This window comes from Chiloscyllium plagiosum, unplaced genomic scaffold, assembly GCF_037043375.1.
Source record: "Chiloscyllium plagiosum isolate Xiang-an unplaced genomic scaffold, Cpla_swu_hap1 HiC_scaffold_46, whole genome shotgun sequence".
In the NCBI taxonomy this organism is placed as follows: domain Eukaryota; kingdom Metazoa; phylum Chordata; class Chondrichthyes; order Orectolobiformes; family Hemiscylliidae; genus Chiloscyllium; species Chiloscyllium plagiosum.
Genome location: NW_028270184.1, coordinates 36,643,171 through 36,656,707, shown reverse-complemented (window position 1 = coordinate 36,656,707; position 13,537 = coordinate 36,643,171).

Genomic DNA, 13,537 nt, shown 5'->3' with positions numbered 1-13,537 from the left:
ATTTATCATCAATGCCCCGATGAATAAAGGTTGTGTTTACAGTCCCCTCGCCTTTCCCAAATTGTGCATTAACATGTCCAGTCACAATCAGTGATGTGTGGCGAAGCACCTTCTGAGATTCCTAGTGTGCTGCCATTCATTGAGTACTCCCCTGCCTGATCCTTCTTCTAACGTGCGTCATCTCATAGTTATCAGAGTTACATTCCATCTGCCATTGATCCACCCAGCTGACCATTCCATCTGTATCTACCTGTAGCATAAGGCCTTCCTCCTTACTGCAAACCAACTGGCCAATCGTTGTATCAAGTGCAAACTTACTTATTCCATACCCCACCCCTCGTCCATATACACAGCTGCATCATTTATGAATACCACAAATAATAAGGTTGAAAACCTCTAAACATCCGTTACATCATGTGGTTGTGCACTTTGATAAAGAAGCAGCGCTTCGAAAGCTCGTGTTGCCGAATAAAGTTGTTAGACTATAGTCTGGTGTTATGATATTTTTAGATTTGTCCACCGTAGCCCAACACCAGCACCTCCGAATCACAAATAATAAGGGACCCAGCACTGATGCTCGTGGTACACCATTGGACACTGGCCTCCAGTCACACAAACAGCCTTCTATCACTCCCCTCTTTCTCCTACGCCTAAAGTTGATTTGGATGCAACTTGGCAAGTCACTAATGATTCCTACCTGTTCACTGGTTATTCTGTTCCACTTGACACACTTGTAGATTATCTGGGGATCTCTGTAATCTTGCCCTACCATGCCCCTGTGTTAGTCAGTTCCCTCCACGCGCAGAATTTCCTCCTTATTGCAGTCTTCAATGGTCTGTCCCTCATCCTGCCATTATTTGCCTTGAATGTGGATTAGAGAGCCAGATAAATATCCTGTTAATTTCCAAGTTGTCGTATGTTTTGTGAATTTTATAAACTTCACAGTGACCCTCTCTCATTCTTTGAAACTCTAGAGAGCGTAGTCCGAGTTTCCTCATTACGCAATCTCGCCATCTGAGGGATTTATCAGGACAATATCCATTACACTTCCTATGTGTTTAGTATATTCTTTCTCAGATTTGGTCAACAAAACTGTACTCAATACTCCAGGTACAGTCTCACCAACACTCTGTGAAACTGCTTCAACATGTCTTTACATCTATATTCTGACTCCCTTAAAGATAGGCAAACCAAACTTTAAGTTTCCACTGACATATATTCCTCCAAATACCCTTCACGTTCATTTCATTTTCGAACTCACTGTGTGAGTTCTTATAGAAAGCCTTCTGATAATCTAAAATACGCCAATTCTACTGGATTCCCATTATCAATGCTGTAAAAATCAACTTCAAATAATTCCAAAGTTTGTCAAGTATGATTTCCCTTTCAGAAATGCATACTGATTCTCTCAAATGTTGCTCTTAATGTCTAAATATCCAATATCATATACTATATAATAGATTCCAACAGTTTCTCGATAAATGTCAAGTCAATTTGTCAGCAGTTGTCCACACTATCTCTTCTTCCCTTTGTAGATTATTGGATCCCTACCATTCATCTATAGTGTTTGAATCACGTTTGCTAATGTATATTTATCTACACTGGCTTCCAGACTCTGCAGAATGTACAGGAAAATAGAACACAGTCATCGACAGTGCAATTAATGCTTCTATTGGTGGTTTATTTCTGACGATTTTAGTAAGAAGTACATCTGGTTTGTCAAGCTTAGCAATGCTCAATCCAGCTTCATGTTCAATATTGCCTTGTTACTGATATGAATTGACTTTATGTCTTTACTTCCACAAGTCCTATACGATCACTTCGTATTTCTGGGTGATTTTCTGGATCTTCCTCCATTAAGACGGATGTAAAGTAACTGGTCATTTGCTTGGCCATTTCCCTGTTATCCACCATAAACTCGTCTCTCCCGATTTCAAATTTCCACATTTGACTATGTTTTCTTTTCCTTTGAAATATAGACCATAGATTTTTGCAGTCTTTGTGTTCCAGTTTGTTTGCATGCATGTTCGCTTTTTGATTTCCTTATCAGTTTCATGGCTCTCCTTTTCTGAATCGTAAATTTCTGACAATTCTCAGGATTCCACAATGTCTGGAATTCTTCTGAAGTCACCTCGTGCGATTAATATAATCTTTAATTTGTTATGTTAATCATCACTAAGTCACTTTCGTACTCTTTGGTGTTTAAAGCTGAAATAAGTAGACATATTTTTCAGCCTATGCAGTATTTCTATAAATCTTCTGGTTCTGACCAGATATATTCAGGAGCACTGCAGGAAGACAGAGAAGAAAGAGCTGGGGCCTTGATTGGTACTTTGTATCATCTGTAGCCAAGGTGTGAGGTCCCAGAGGACGGGAGGGTAGCGAATGCTGTGCCCTTATTCAAGAAGAGCTCCAAAGAAAAACCTGGGTCCTACAGACCAGTAAACCTAACATCTCTAGTAGGTAGGTTTCTTGAGAAGATTATGAGAGAGAAGATATACATGCATTGGGAACGCATGTTGTGATTATGAGCAGTCAGCACGGCTTTGTGCATGGGGGATCATGGCTCAAATATTTGTTAGAATGCGTTGGTGAAATGACCAGTAACTTTGACAAGGGCATGGTGGTATATGTAGTGTATATGGATTTCAGTGAGGCCTTCAGTAAGGGTCAACATGGTACGCTGCCCTGGAAGTTTAGATTGTATGCAATTGAGAGGGAGCTGGCAAATCAGATCCAAAATTTGCTTGTTGATAGGAAACATAGGGTAATAGTGGAAGGATGCTTGTCCGACTGGAGGCCTGTGATGTGTGGAATGCCTGAGGGGTCGGTTCTGGGACTATCGCTGTTTGTTTTATGCATGTATATTGTATATATATATTTACATATTACACATGTCAATGATTTAGATCTGAATGTGCAGGCATGAATTATAAGTTTCAAGGTGACACTAAAATACTCGGTATCGTGGACAGTGAGGAAGATTATCAGGAATTTCAGAAATTACAGCAGTGCCTTGATCAGGTGAGGACGTAGGCCGAGAAATGGCAAATGGAGTTTAATACAGATAAGTGTAAGTTCTTGCATTTTAGAAAGTCGAATCAAGGTAGGAGTTTCATGGTGAATGGCAGGGTCTTAAGGAGTGTATTCAGAAAAATGGACCTTGGAATTCAGGTGCAAGGTTCTCTGAAAATGGAGTCAGAAGTAGATAGGGCAGTGAAAAAGGCTTTTGGTACACTGGCCTTCATCAATCAGAGCAATGAGTATCGAAATTAGGGAGTTACGTTGCAGTTATACAGGATGCTGGTGAGGCAATACTGGTAGTGTTATGTTCAGTGTTGTTTACTTTGCTATAGGAAGGATGTTATTAAACTGGAAATAGTGCAGAAGAAATTTACAAGGATATTGCCCAGACTCAATGGTCTGAGTTATAGTGAGAGATTGGGTAAGCTAGGAGTTTTTTACTTTAGAGTGTATGAGACTGAGGGGGATCTGATAGAAGTGTATAAGATCATGGGAGGCATGGATGGAGTGAATGCACTCAGTCTTTTTTTTCCCAGGATTGAGCATCCTCGGACTGAAGGGCATCAAGTTAAGATCCAAGGGGAAAGAGTTAAAGGGAACCGCAGGGGAAATTTCTTTTACACACAGGGTAGTATGCACATGGAATGAGCTGCCAGCAGATGTGGTTGAGGCGGGTACATTCACAAAATTAAAAATGCATTTGGACAATTACACGGATTGGAAAGAATAAGGATACGGGGCAAGGGCAGGAAAATGGGTTTAATGTGAATGGACATTTTGTTCGGAATGGACAAGTTTGGGCTGAAGGGCCTTTTCTGTGCTGTCGGACTCTATGACTCTCATAATTATTGCTTCTCCCACAGAATGTTATATTGTACTTTCCCAATTCACTGGAGCGTCCTTGACCCTCTAGCCTCCGGGCTTCCATGATGTTTGACCACAATGTTCAAACATTCGATATTGTATTCAGACGCCTTGTAAAAATGCAACATATTGATGTCATTATTCCTCCAATGCTGCTTCAGAGCAAGGCTCTTAATTAGTCCTTCTGACAAGACAACACCGAATCTGGAATAACCTGTTCTCTAGTTTGGTTCACAACATACTCTTCAACCTACCTGATATACACTTATGGAAGTTATTCGTCACAGCATTAGTAGTCACTAAATTAATGCAGTTTCGGTGCAACTTGAGACCATTCATTATTACTGCAGCACGCACGATTATTTGTTACTCATTAACAGGATGTGGGCGTCGCTGAATAACCAGCACTTATTGCCCTTTCCAGTGGGCAGTTAAGAGTCAGCAGTTGCCTTGAGTCTGGAGTCATATGCATGTCAAACCAGGTAAGGACAGCAGTATCCTTCCCTCAAGGACTTCAGTAAACCAGATGAGTTTTTACAACAATCGACAATGGATTCCTGGTCATCATAAACCCTTGATTCCAGATATTATTGAATTCAATTTCCACCATCTGCCATGGCTGGATTTGAATTCATGTCCCCAGAATATTACCTGGGTCTCTGGGTTAAGAGCTCAGCGATAATATCACTATGTCATTGCTTCCCCTTGCATACACTTGCATACCTAATTTCCAGAGCATATGATGTAAAGTATTTGCGTGACAGATTTGGTTTTGATATATAACACGCTAATGTTTGATTCACCTTGCTATTTATAAGATCCACCCAAACTGATTCTGTGGGATGTGAGGGACAGGGTCTGTGGCATTATTAGCGATAGACTTGGACAAGACGTTCAGGGAGGCTCACCTCAACGCTGAGATGATCTGAAGAATTGGTCAGCAATACAGGACAAGCATCAATATTCTTTCCCTCCACCTTGCCAGGATAAGTATCACCATATTCTTCTGCTCCCTCACACTCACTGTATATCTGTTACAGCACCTATCCCAGAACAAGGCTCACACTCTATCTCCAAATAAGGCTCAAGCACGACTACACTCACTGTTGAATTCAGCACCTTCCCTCCCCCAATTGTTCTGTCACTGACGCAATAGCCCCGCACACTAATACCACTGCATGGATACAACACTGTGGTCAGACTCCCTCCGGACACCTCACCCTTCCCCCTTCGCCTATACCAGCATTAACAGCAGGGACACCCACTCCCACCCTCACTCCATCTCTCCTCTTCTCCCATTCAAGCAGAAACAGCCTGGAATAGGACATAAAGGGTCAAGCCGGGTGTTAGAGTGCCTGATATCCGTTCCCTCACCATCTACCTCGACATTTGGGGAGGATCCTGGAAAGAGCTGGAGAGGACCAGGACACCTTGTGTGGAGATTCGGAAGCATCCACGTCCCACCAACCAAGTAAGCAGCAATGTTCAGTAAAGAGCAATTCTCAATTTAATCGCGCTGGCATTTTCAATCTCATCGCTCTCACTTGAAAACGAACAGGTACGCCATTGCACAGAGATGCAGGCATTAAATTACACAGAAGCATTGGTAAATACCCCAATATACTGGCATACACAATGCATACAAGGGGATAGACACACACACACACATAAGAAGCACACAAAGACATATTCAGTGTCACTAAAATAGACACAAACACAGATAGAAACACAGATAGAAAGTCTGATACACAGACAGACAGACAAAGTTACACAAATACACAGATAACAAGCACATGGACACATACACACACACACACACATACATACACACGCACACATACACACACACACACACACACAGACACAAGTGTCATTAAGACACAAATAAATAAAGTTTTTGATTTATAAGGAGATCAAAGATTCTAGGGAGTAGGTAGGAGAATGATGTTGAGGAACACATAAGAAATTGTAGAATGACATTTCAGACTCGATGGTCCGAATGTCGTAATTCTGCTTCTTTTTTCTGTTCGTATGGTGTTATGCTATCAGGTATTCTCTTCCTGAGATAACAGCAGAGGCTGGGTTTGATACATATTTGATTGGAAAGGCTGAGTGGGATTGTGGGACAGAGTTGGAGGGCGCAATGGTTTATGTCTATTCCTAGTTATTTTATCCTTATATCTAAAAATGGGTCGTGATATGATGTGAGGTTAACACAGATTTAAAATAATGGGTTCCACAATCAAATAAGAATGTCCCTTTCCCTTTAGTGCTGCGCTATCTGTGTTGTCATCACCCTCAGGGAGCAGTGAAGACTCGGTTAATGAAGACAATCAAAGCTGAGCTCAACTGAGCTTTGCTGGACAAGAGAGTCAATGTTTATTGGGAACAGGCAGGAGACGGATGGTCAGACACAAACGGATGAGCTATGAGCATTCTGAATGGTGCAGTCAAATGGTCAACTGCTGTCCCTACCCCATGTGTTGTTCTCTCAATCCACCCCTCGATGCTGTTGCAGAGATATACTGCTGTCCCCACCCCTTGCGCTTTCCCTCAATCCACCCACCTAGCTGTTACAGAAATAAACTGCTGTGACTCCCCATTGTATTGTTCCCTCAATCCACCCCTCAATACGATTAAAGGGTAGAGGTCCATCCCATTCAGCCAGACTGGATCGTTACAATGAGACAGGAGGAGACTATTCTGGCCCTTGAAGGAGTTACAAAGGGATAAGGAAGGAAGTAATTCAGCTCGCTGAGTACATTACACAGCCCAGGAGGAGGCCATTAAATTGCCTGAACTGCTGCACAGGAACAGGGATGCTGTTGCTAACAGGAAATAAACAGTAGAGATAATTTAATATTTTTTTTACAAAACTGTAACTAGTTTTGCCTCAGACATCACCGTGGAGTCATGAATGATCAATAGGCTATGTCAAATATCTGTATATAGGAGTGAATGGATCAAAACGAAATTACTTTGTACACAAAGATGATCATTCAATATATGTTCTAATGGAGATAGTGAATCTGCATTGTGATTTCGACAGGGAAGGTTAGTGAGCAAACCTTCAGCAGAAATAATACAACGTGAGTTGTCTATTGTGGTAGGGTGGATACAACAGCAGGAAACAATTTAAGTGGAGAGAGATCACAGAACTTTGTGATGCAGATGTTTTTCATATTTCTGGTACATGAATCATATGAAGTCTGTGTGTAGATGTGGCAAGTGATTTGGAACGTTAGTGGAATGATGCTGTTTGTGGCAACGGGTATTGGGTTTAATCAGGAATGTTTTACTGCATCTGTACGAACCACGTCTGATACACTGCGTGCAATTTTGATCCTCTAAATTAAAAACAAGATATAACTCCTTTCGAAGATTTTCAAAGATGCTTCCTTTTACTCATTACTGAAATGAAGGCCTTTTCTTAATGGAATTATCTGTTTAGGTCTTAGATGAGAAATCTTATTGAACCACGATTTTCAGAAAATTGTATCAGCTGGATACTTATTTAATCTTCTTAAGGAGACTAAATCAAGAGAATATATTTTATGAATGAGATGTGTTGGTATTAACACAAATATTATGAAGATATCAACCCATTTTAAAAAAGATTACGCAGACACATATAAACATGTTATCAAATTATAAAGCGGGCACTTTTTTTTGCTAATGAAAGGCACTGTGCAAAACAACAGCAATGATGCACCTGCATGTAGTTCATTATCATCCATTCCAGAGAATGTTCATGGAGATCGCATATCGTCCAGTTTGGTGTTCAGTTGTCATTATTGCATTTTTCCACACAGAGATGGAGAAAAATATTATTTGCCTCAGAAGCAGCAGCCAATTGGTCTCTCTCTCTCTTACTTACAGACGGGGGCGGGCAGAACGTCTGCAATGTGATACAGACAGGTGGAGGACAGGGCGTCTGCAATGGGATACAGATGGGGAGACAGAGCGTCTCCAGTAGGATACAGACAGGGGGAGGGCAGAGGATCTGCAATGAAATACAGACAGGGGAGGGCGGTGAGTCTGCAATGGGATACAGACAGGGGAGGGGAGAACATCTACTGTGGACATAGACTGTGGAGTGAAACCATCTGCACTGCGATACAGACAGGGGGAGGGCAATGCATCAGCATTGGGATACAGACGGGAGAAGGCAAAGCGTCCGCAATGGGATACAGACAGCGGAGGGCAGAGCATTTACAATGGGATATAGACAGGAAGAAGGAAGTGCGTCGGCAATAGGATACAGATAGAGGGAGGGCAGAGAGTCTGCAATGGGACACAGACTGGGGGAGGGCACAGCGTCAAACAATGGCATACAGATAGAGGACGGCTGTGAGCAAAGCTTCAGCAGAAAAAAAAGCAGTACAATATATATGTGATAGAAATTTTCTGTTTTTGGGAAAAGACAAAACAGTAGAAATTTATTTAAATGCAAGGAGAATGCAGAACTCAGTGTTACAGAGGGATTTCTGTGTCTTCGTACATGAATTAATTCAAAGTCGCCTGAAGGTGTTGCAAGTGATTTGGAATGTAAATGGAATGATTCTATTTCGTGCAAGAGATGTTGGGTATGAGCTTAGCAATGTTTTCTGCATCAGTACAGGGCACTGCTGAGATTACATCTGTTGTATTATGTGTAGTTCCAACTGCTTAGACTGAAAAAAAAAAACAAAGTTGCTTTCGAGACGTTTCAAAGACGTTTCTCTTTACTCATTCTTGGGATGAAGGCATTACGTTATGAAGAATTAACAGTTCAGCCTGAGAATAAGGGATGTTTTATTGACCATATAAGATCTTGAGAAGAGTGTATTTAGTGAATACCGGATGGATATTTCTTCTTGTGTGGGAGAATAAAACTGGGGAAATACTTTAAGAATAAGTCAGGTTCAAAGGAAAGGTTATTGGACTGAAAAGTTGAACTCTGAATTGTCTTCCTACATGCTGCCAGACAGGCTGAGCTTTTCCAGCAATTACTGTACACGTTTAAGAATATTCATTTTAACATAGATATTGTGAAGACATGAAACGCTTATTTTTACATTATGCAAGAACATATTAACACATTTTGAAAACAAGTAGGACCGTTTATTGTTAATGAATCGATTCTGTAATAATGCACTGACCTGGAATCGAGAATGTGATGGAGTTATGTTGTTCCAGCAATGTTCAAGTGTGATCCATGATCCAGTGTGGGACTGATAACGTAACTGATTAAACTTTCAAATGGAAACTGTAGCCTATCTGTGGAGGATCAGTCCTTTCTGTTTCCTTATCGCTCATCACAGCAATGTGTGGGAGTGAGAAAAGAAAAGAATTTCTGATGAGGATTCATTGGAATCTCTCCACTGCCTGAAGCAAATCAGTTCAGCCAAATTCAACGATTTCCGGAAGAAATCCCATTGTCAGAAGGTTGTGCAAGCAGAATACCTACAGAAGTAATTATTCAGACTCAATAGTGAGGGAAACAGACAGGAGATTCTGTGGTTGCAAATGGGAATCCGGAATGGGATGTAGCCTCCCACATGCCCAGGTCCAGGATGTCTCAGAGTGGCTGCAGAACGTTCTCACTGTGAGTGATGGTGCGGGGTGGGGCGTGGGTGTGTGTGGGGTGGGGGGGGGGGGGGTATGAAGCAGCCAGAAGTCATTGTGCAGATTGGTACAAATGACACAGGTACAAATAGTGATGACATCCTGCAGAGTGATTATAGCGAGCTAAGGGAAAGGTTAAAAGACAGGACCACGACAGTGGTAATATCCAGTTTACTTCCAGTGCTCCGTTCTAGTGAGGTTAAGAACAGGAGGATATGGCAGATGAAGGTGCGGCTAAAGAATTGGTCCAGGGGGCAGAGATTTTTTGATCACTGGGATCTTTTGTGGGGCAGAGGTGACGTGTCCAGGAAGGACGGGTTGTACCTGAACTTGAAGGGGACCAATATCTCTGAAGGGCAAGCAGGTTTACGACTGCTGCAAGGGAGGGTTTCAACGCGATTGGCTGGGGTTGGGGAGGGGTGGAATCCTGACCAGCAGGGAGGCAAGTGCGAGGCTGGAAAGAGATACAGTAATCAGAAACAGTAAATTTAAGACAGGTTAGGCTGGAACAGGACAGGCCGCAAGGAATGCCTGTTGGATTAAATTGCATCTGTTTCAATGCAAGATGGCTGACAGGTAAGGCCGATGAACTCAGGGCGTGGATCGGTACGTGGGACTGGGATATTATACCCATTGCATATACATGGCTAAGGGAGGGACAGCACTGACAGCTTAATGTACCAGGGTACAGGTGCTTTATGCGGGACAGAGATGGAGAAAGGAGGGGACGGGATGTTTTGTTTTTGATTAAGGCGAGTATCACAGCAGTAAACAGAAATAAAATAACTGATGGATCATCCTGTGAGGATTTGTCTGGGGAACTAATAAACAAGAAGGGAATGGTGATAGTATTTGGATTGTACTATAGGCCCCCAAATAGTAAACGAGGAATTAGGGGAACAAAAATATGTAGACAGACTGGGGAGACTTGCAGGGCCAATAGGATTGCTTTAGTAGGAGATTTTAATTTTCCTAACATAGACTGGGATTGACATAGAATTAAGGATTGAGATGGGGTGTATCTATTAAGTGTGATCAGAATAGTTTCCTCAAGCAGTATGTAGAGGGTGCAATTCGGGAAGGGAGGAAACTTGACCGACTCTAAGATCTAGGGCAGGACAGGTGACTGAGGTGACAGTGGGGGAGCACTCTGGGTCCAGTGACCATAGTTCTATAAATGGTTTAAATAATTATGGAGAAGGACAAAACTGCTCTTCATGTTCAAGTTCAAAATTGAGGCAAGACGAATTTGGATGGAATTAGACAAGAGCTTGTAGGGGTTGGTTGGAGGAGTTTGTTTGCAGGCGAACGAACCTCCTGCAAGTGGGAGGCCTCTAAAAGTGAAATGTCCACAGTTCAAGGTCTGTATGTTCCTGTGAGGGCAAAAGGCAAAGTTGGTAGGAAGAGGGAGCCATGGATGTCAGGAGATATTCAGTCTTTGACCAGCAAAAAGGAGGCGTGGCTCAGGTCCATACAACTGGGATCAAGGGAATCCCTGGCGGTATACAGGGGATACAGGAGTTTACTGAAGAAGGAAATCAGGAGGACGAAAAGGAGGCACAAGATAGCTTTGGCTGCGAAGATTAGGGTGAATCCAAAGAGGTTCTTGAAGTATATTTAAGCAAAAAGAATAACTAAATGAGAAAATGACCCCTCAAGGACCAAAGTGGGCATTAATGTCTAGAACCGTAGGAGATTTGCGAGATGCTCAGTTAATATTTCTCCTCTGTCTTTACCGTGGAGAAATACATGAAGACTTGGGAGCTTAACAGAGATCGTGGTGTTATCTTAGGGTGAGTCAATATCACAGGAAAGGACGTGTTGGATGCATTAGAATGTATGAAGGTGGATAAATCTCCTGGTCCTAAACAGATGCAAGAGGCCACAGAAGAAACTACGGCGACCCTGGGTGATATTTCTGCATCAGCGTTAGCCACAGGTTAGGGTCCAGAATATTGAACAGTAGCAAATGTGCCATTGTTCACGAAGGGAAGCAAAGAAAAATCTGGAATCGAAAGACCAAGAAGCCTAACATCTGTGGTAGGTAGGTTATTGAGAAGACTCTGAGGGATGAGATATACATGCACTTGAAAAGATAGGGTTTGTTTAGAAATAGTTCTTTTTTCTCAGATTCCCTACAGTATGGAAACAGGCCATTTGGCCCAACAAGATAACAAATAACCTTCCAAACAGTAACCCACCCAGTCCCATTCCCCTACCCTATATTTACCCCTGACTACGGGTAACTTAGCATGGCCAATTTACCTGACCTATACATCTTTGGATTGTGGAAGGAAAATGGAGCACCCAGAGGAAACATACACAAACGCAGTGAGAACATGCAAACTCCACACAGAGAGTCACCCGAGGCTGGAATCAAACCCGGATCCGTGGCACTATGAGGCAGCAGTACTAGCCACTGAATCACATGCCACCCTTACTTTTTTCAACACAGTTCAATGACACAGGGACAAAATCTATTCTACCCTTCACCCATGATGCACGTTCCAATATCACATACCATGGATAATTTATTCTCCACTGCAAATGTCATCTTATTATTATTTATTAGTTTGTTATTATTAATTTTAATAATCATTATTAATAGCTGTTTTTAGACTGGAAAGATTGCATGGCTTTGTCAGTGGGAGATCATGCCTCTCAAATTTGTTTCAGTTCATTGATGAAGTGACTAGGAATGTTGATGAGGGCAGGGCAGTTGACGTGGTCTGTAAGGTTTTCAGTAAGGCCTTTAACAAGGCTACTCTTGATAGGCTGGTCTGGAAGGTTAGATTCGCATGGAATCCAGAGCGAACTGGCAAATTGGACACAAATTGGCTTGATGGTAGTAAGCAGAGGGTAATAGTGGAAGGATGCTCTCGGACTGGAGGTCTGTGACACATGAAGTGCCTCAGAGGTCCGTGCTGGGCTCATTGTTGTTTACTATCGATATCAATGATATTCTTGAGAATTTACAGGGCATGATTCGTAAATTTGAAGATGAGACTAAAATAGGTGGCATTGCGGACAGTGAGGAAGTATATCAGAAATTGCAACAGGACATTGATCAAACTGGAGAAGTGGGCCGGGGAATATTTTGGCAACGTTAGATCAAGGGAGGAGTTTCATGGTGATTGGTGGGACCTTAAGGAATGTAGTTGAGCAGAGGGACCATGGAGTTTAGGTCTACCGTTCTCTGACAGTGGGTTCATAGTTAGACATGGTAGTGAAGAAGGCTTTTGCCACACTAGCATGAATTGGTCAGGACATGGAGGAGAGCAGTTGGGACTTTATGTTGCAGTTATACACGATGTTGGTGAGGCTGCACTTGTCGTGTTGTGTTCAGGTTTGGTCACATTGCGATCGGAAGGATGGTTTTAATTTGGAATGTGTACAGACGAAATTTGCAAAAATGTTGCCAGGACTCAACAGTATGAAATATAGGGCGAGGATGGACAAACGAGGACTTTTTTCATTGGAGCGTAGGAAACTGAGTGAGATCGTATAGAAGTGTACATGGATAGGGTGAATTGACCCAACCTTTTTCCCCAGCGTTGGGAAATCGAGGAGGAGAGGGAATCAGTTTAAGGTGAGAGGGAAAAGAATAAAAGTGAAACTGATGGAAACTGTTTTACACGGAGAGCGGTACACAGAGGGAATAAGCTGCCAACAGAAGTGGTTGAAGCATTTATATGAACGGCATTTAAATGGCATTTGGGCAAGTACATGGACAGGAATGAACAAGAAGGCGAGGGGCCAAGTGCTGGGAAATGGGGTTAGTGTGGTTGGATATTTGGCCCACTTTGGGCAAAAGGGCCTCTCTGCCTCTCGCCATGCTGTAGGACTTGATGACTCTACAAATAGAACAGCAGTTGGGACAGAATCTCAGTTTACCTTTGGTCATGATTTCGAATCATATTTGGACAATGTTCTTTCAATTTAATTTTGCAGATATTTTGCTTTTCAGTTTGTTATCGGCCAAATGTGTGTGTGTGTGTATCTGTGCTTTTGTGTGTGTGTGTGTCTGTGTATGTGCCTTTGC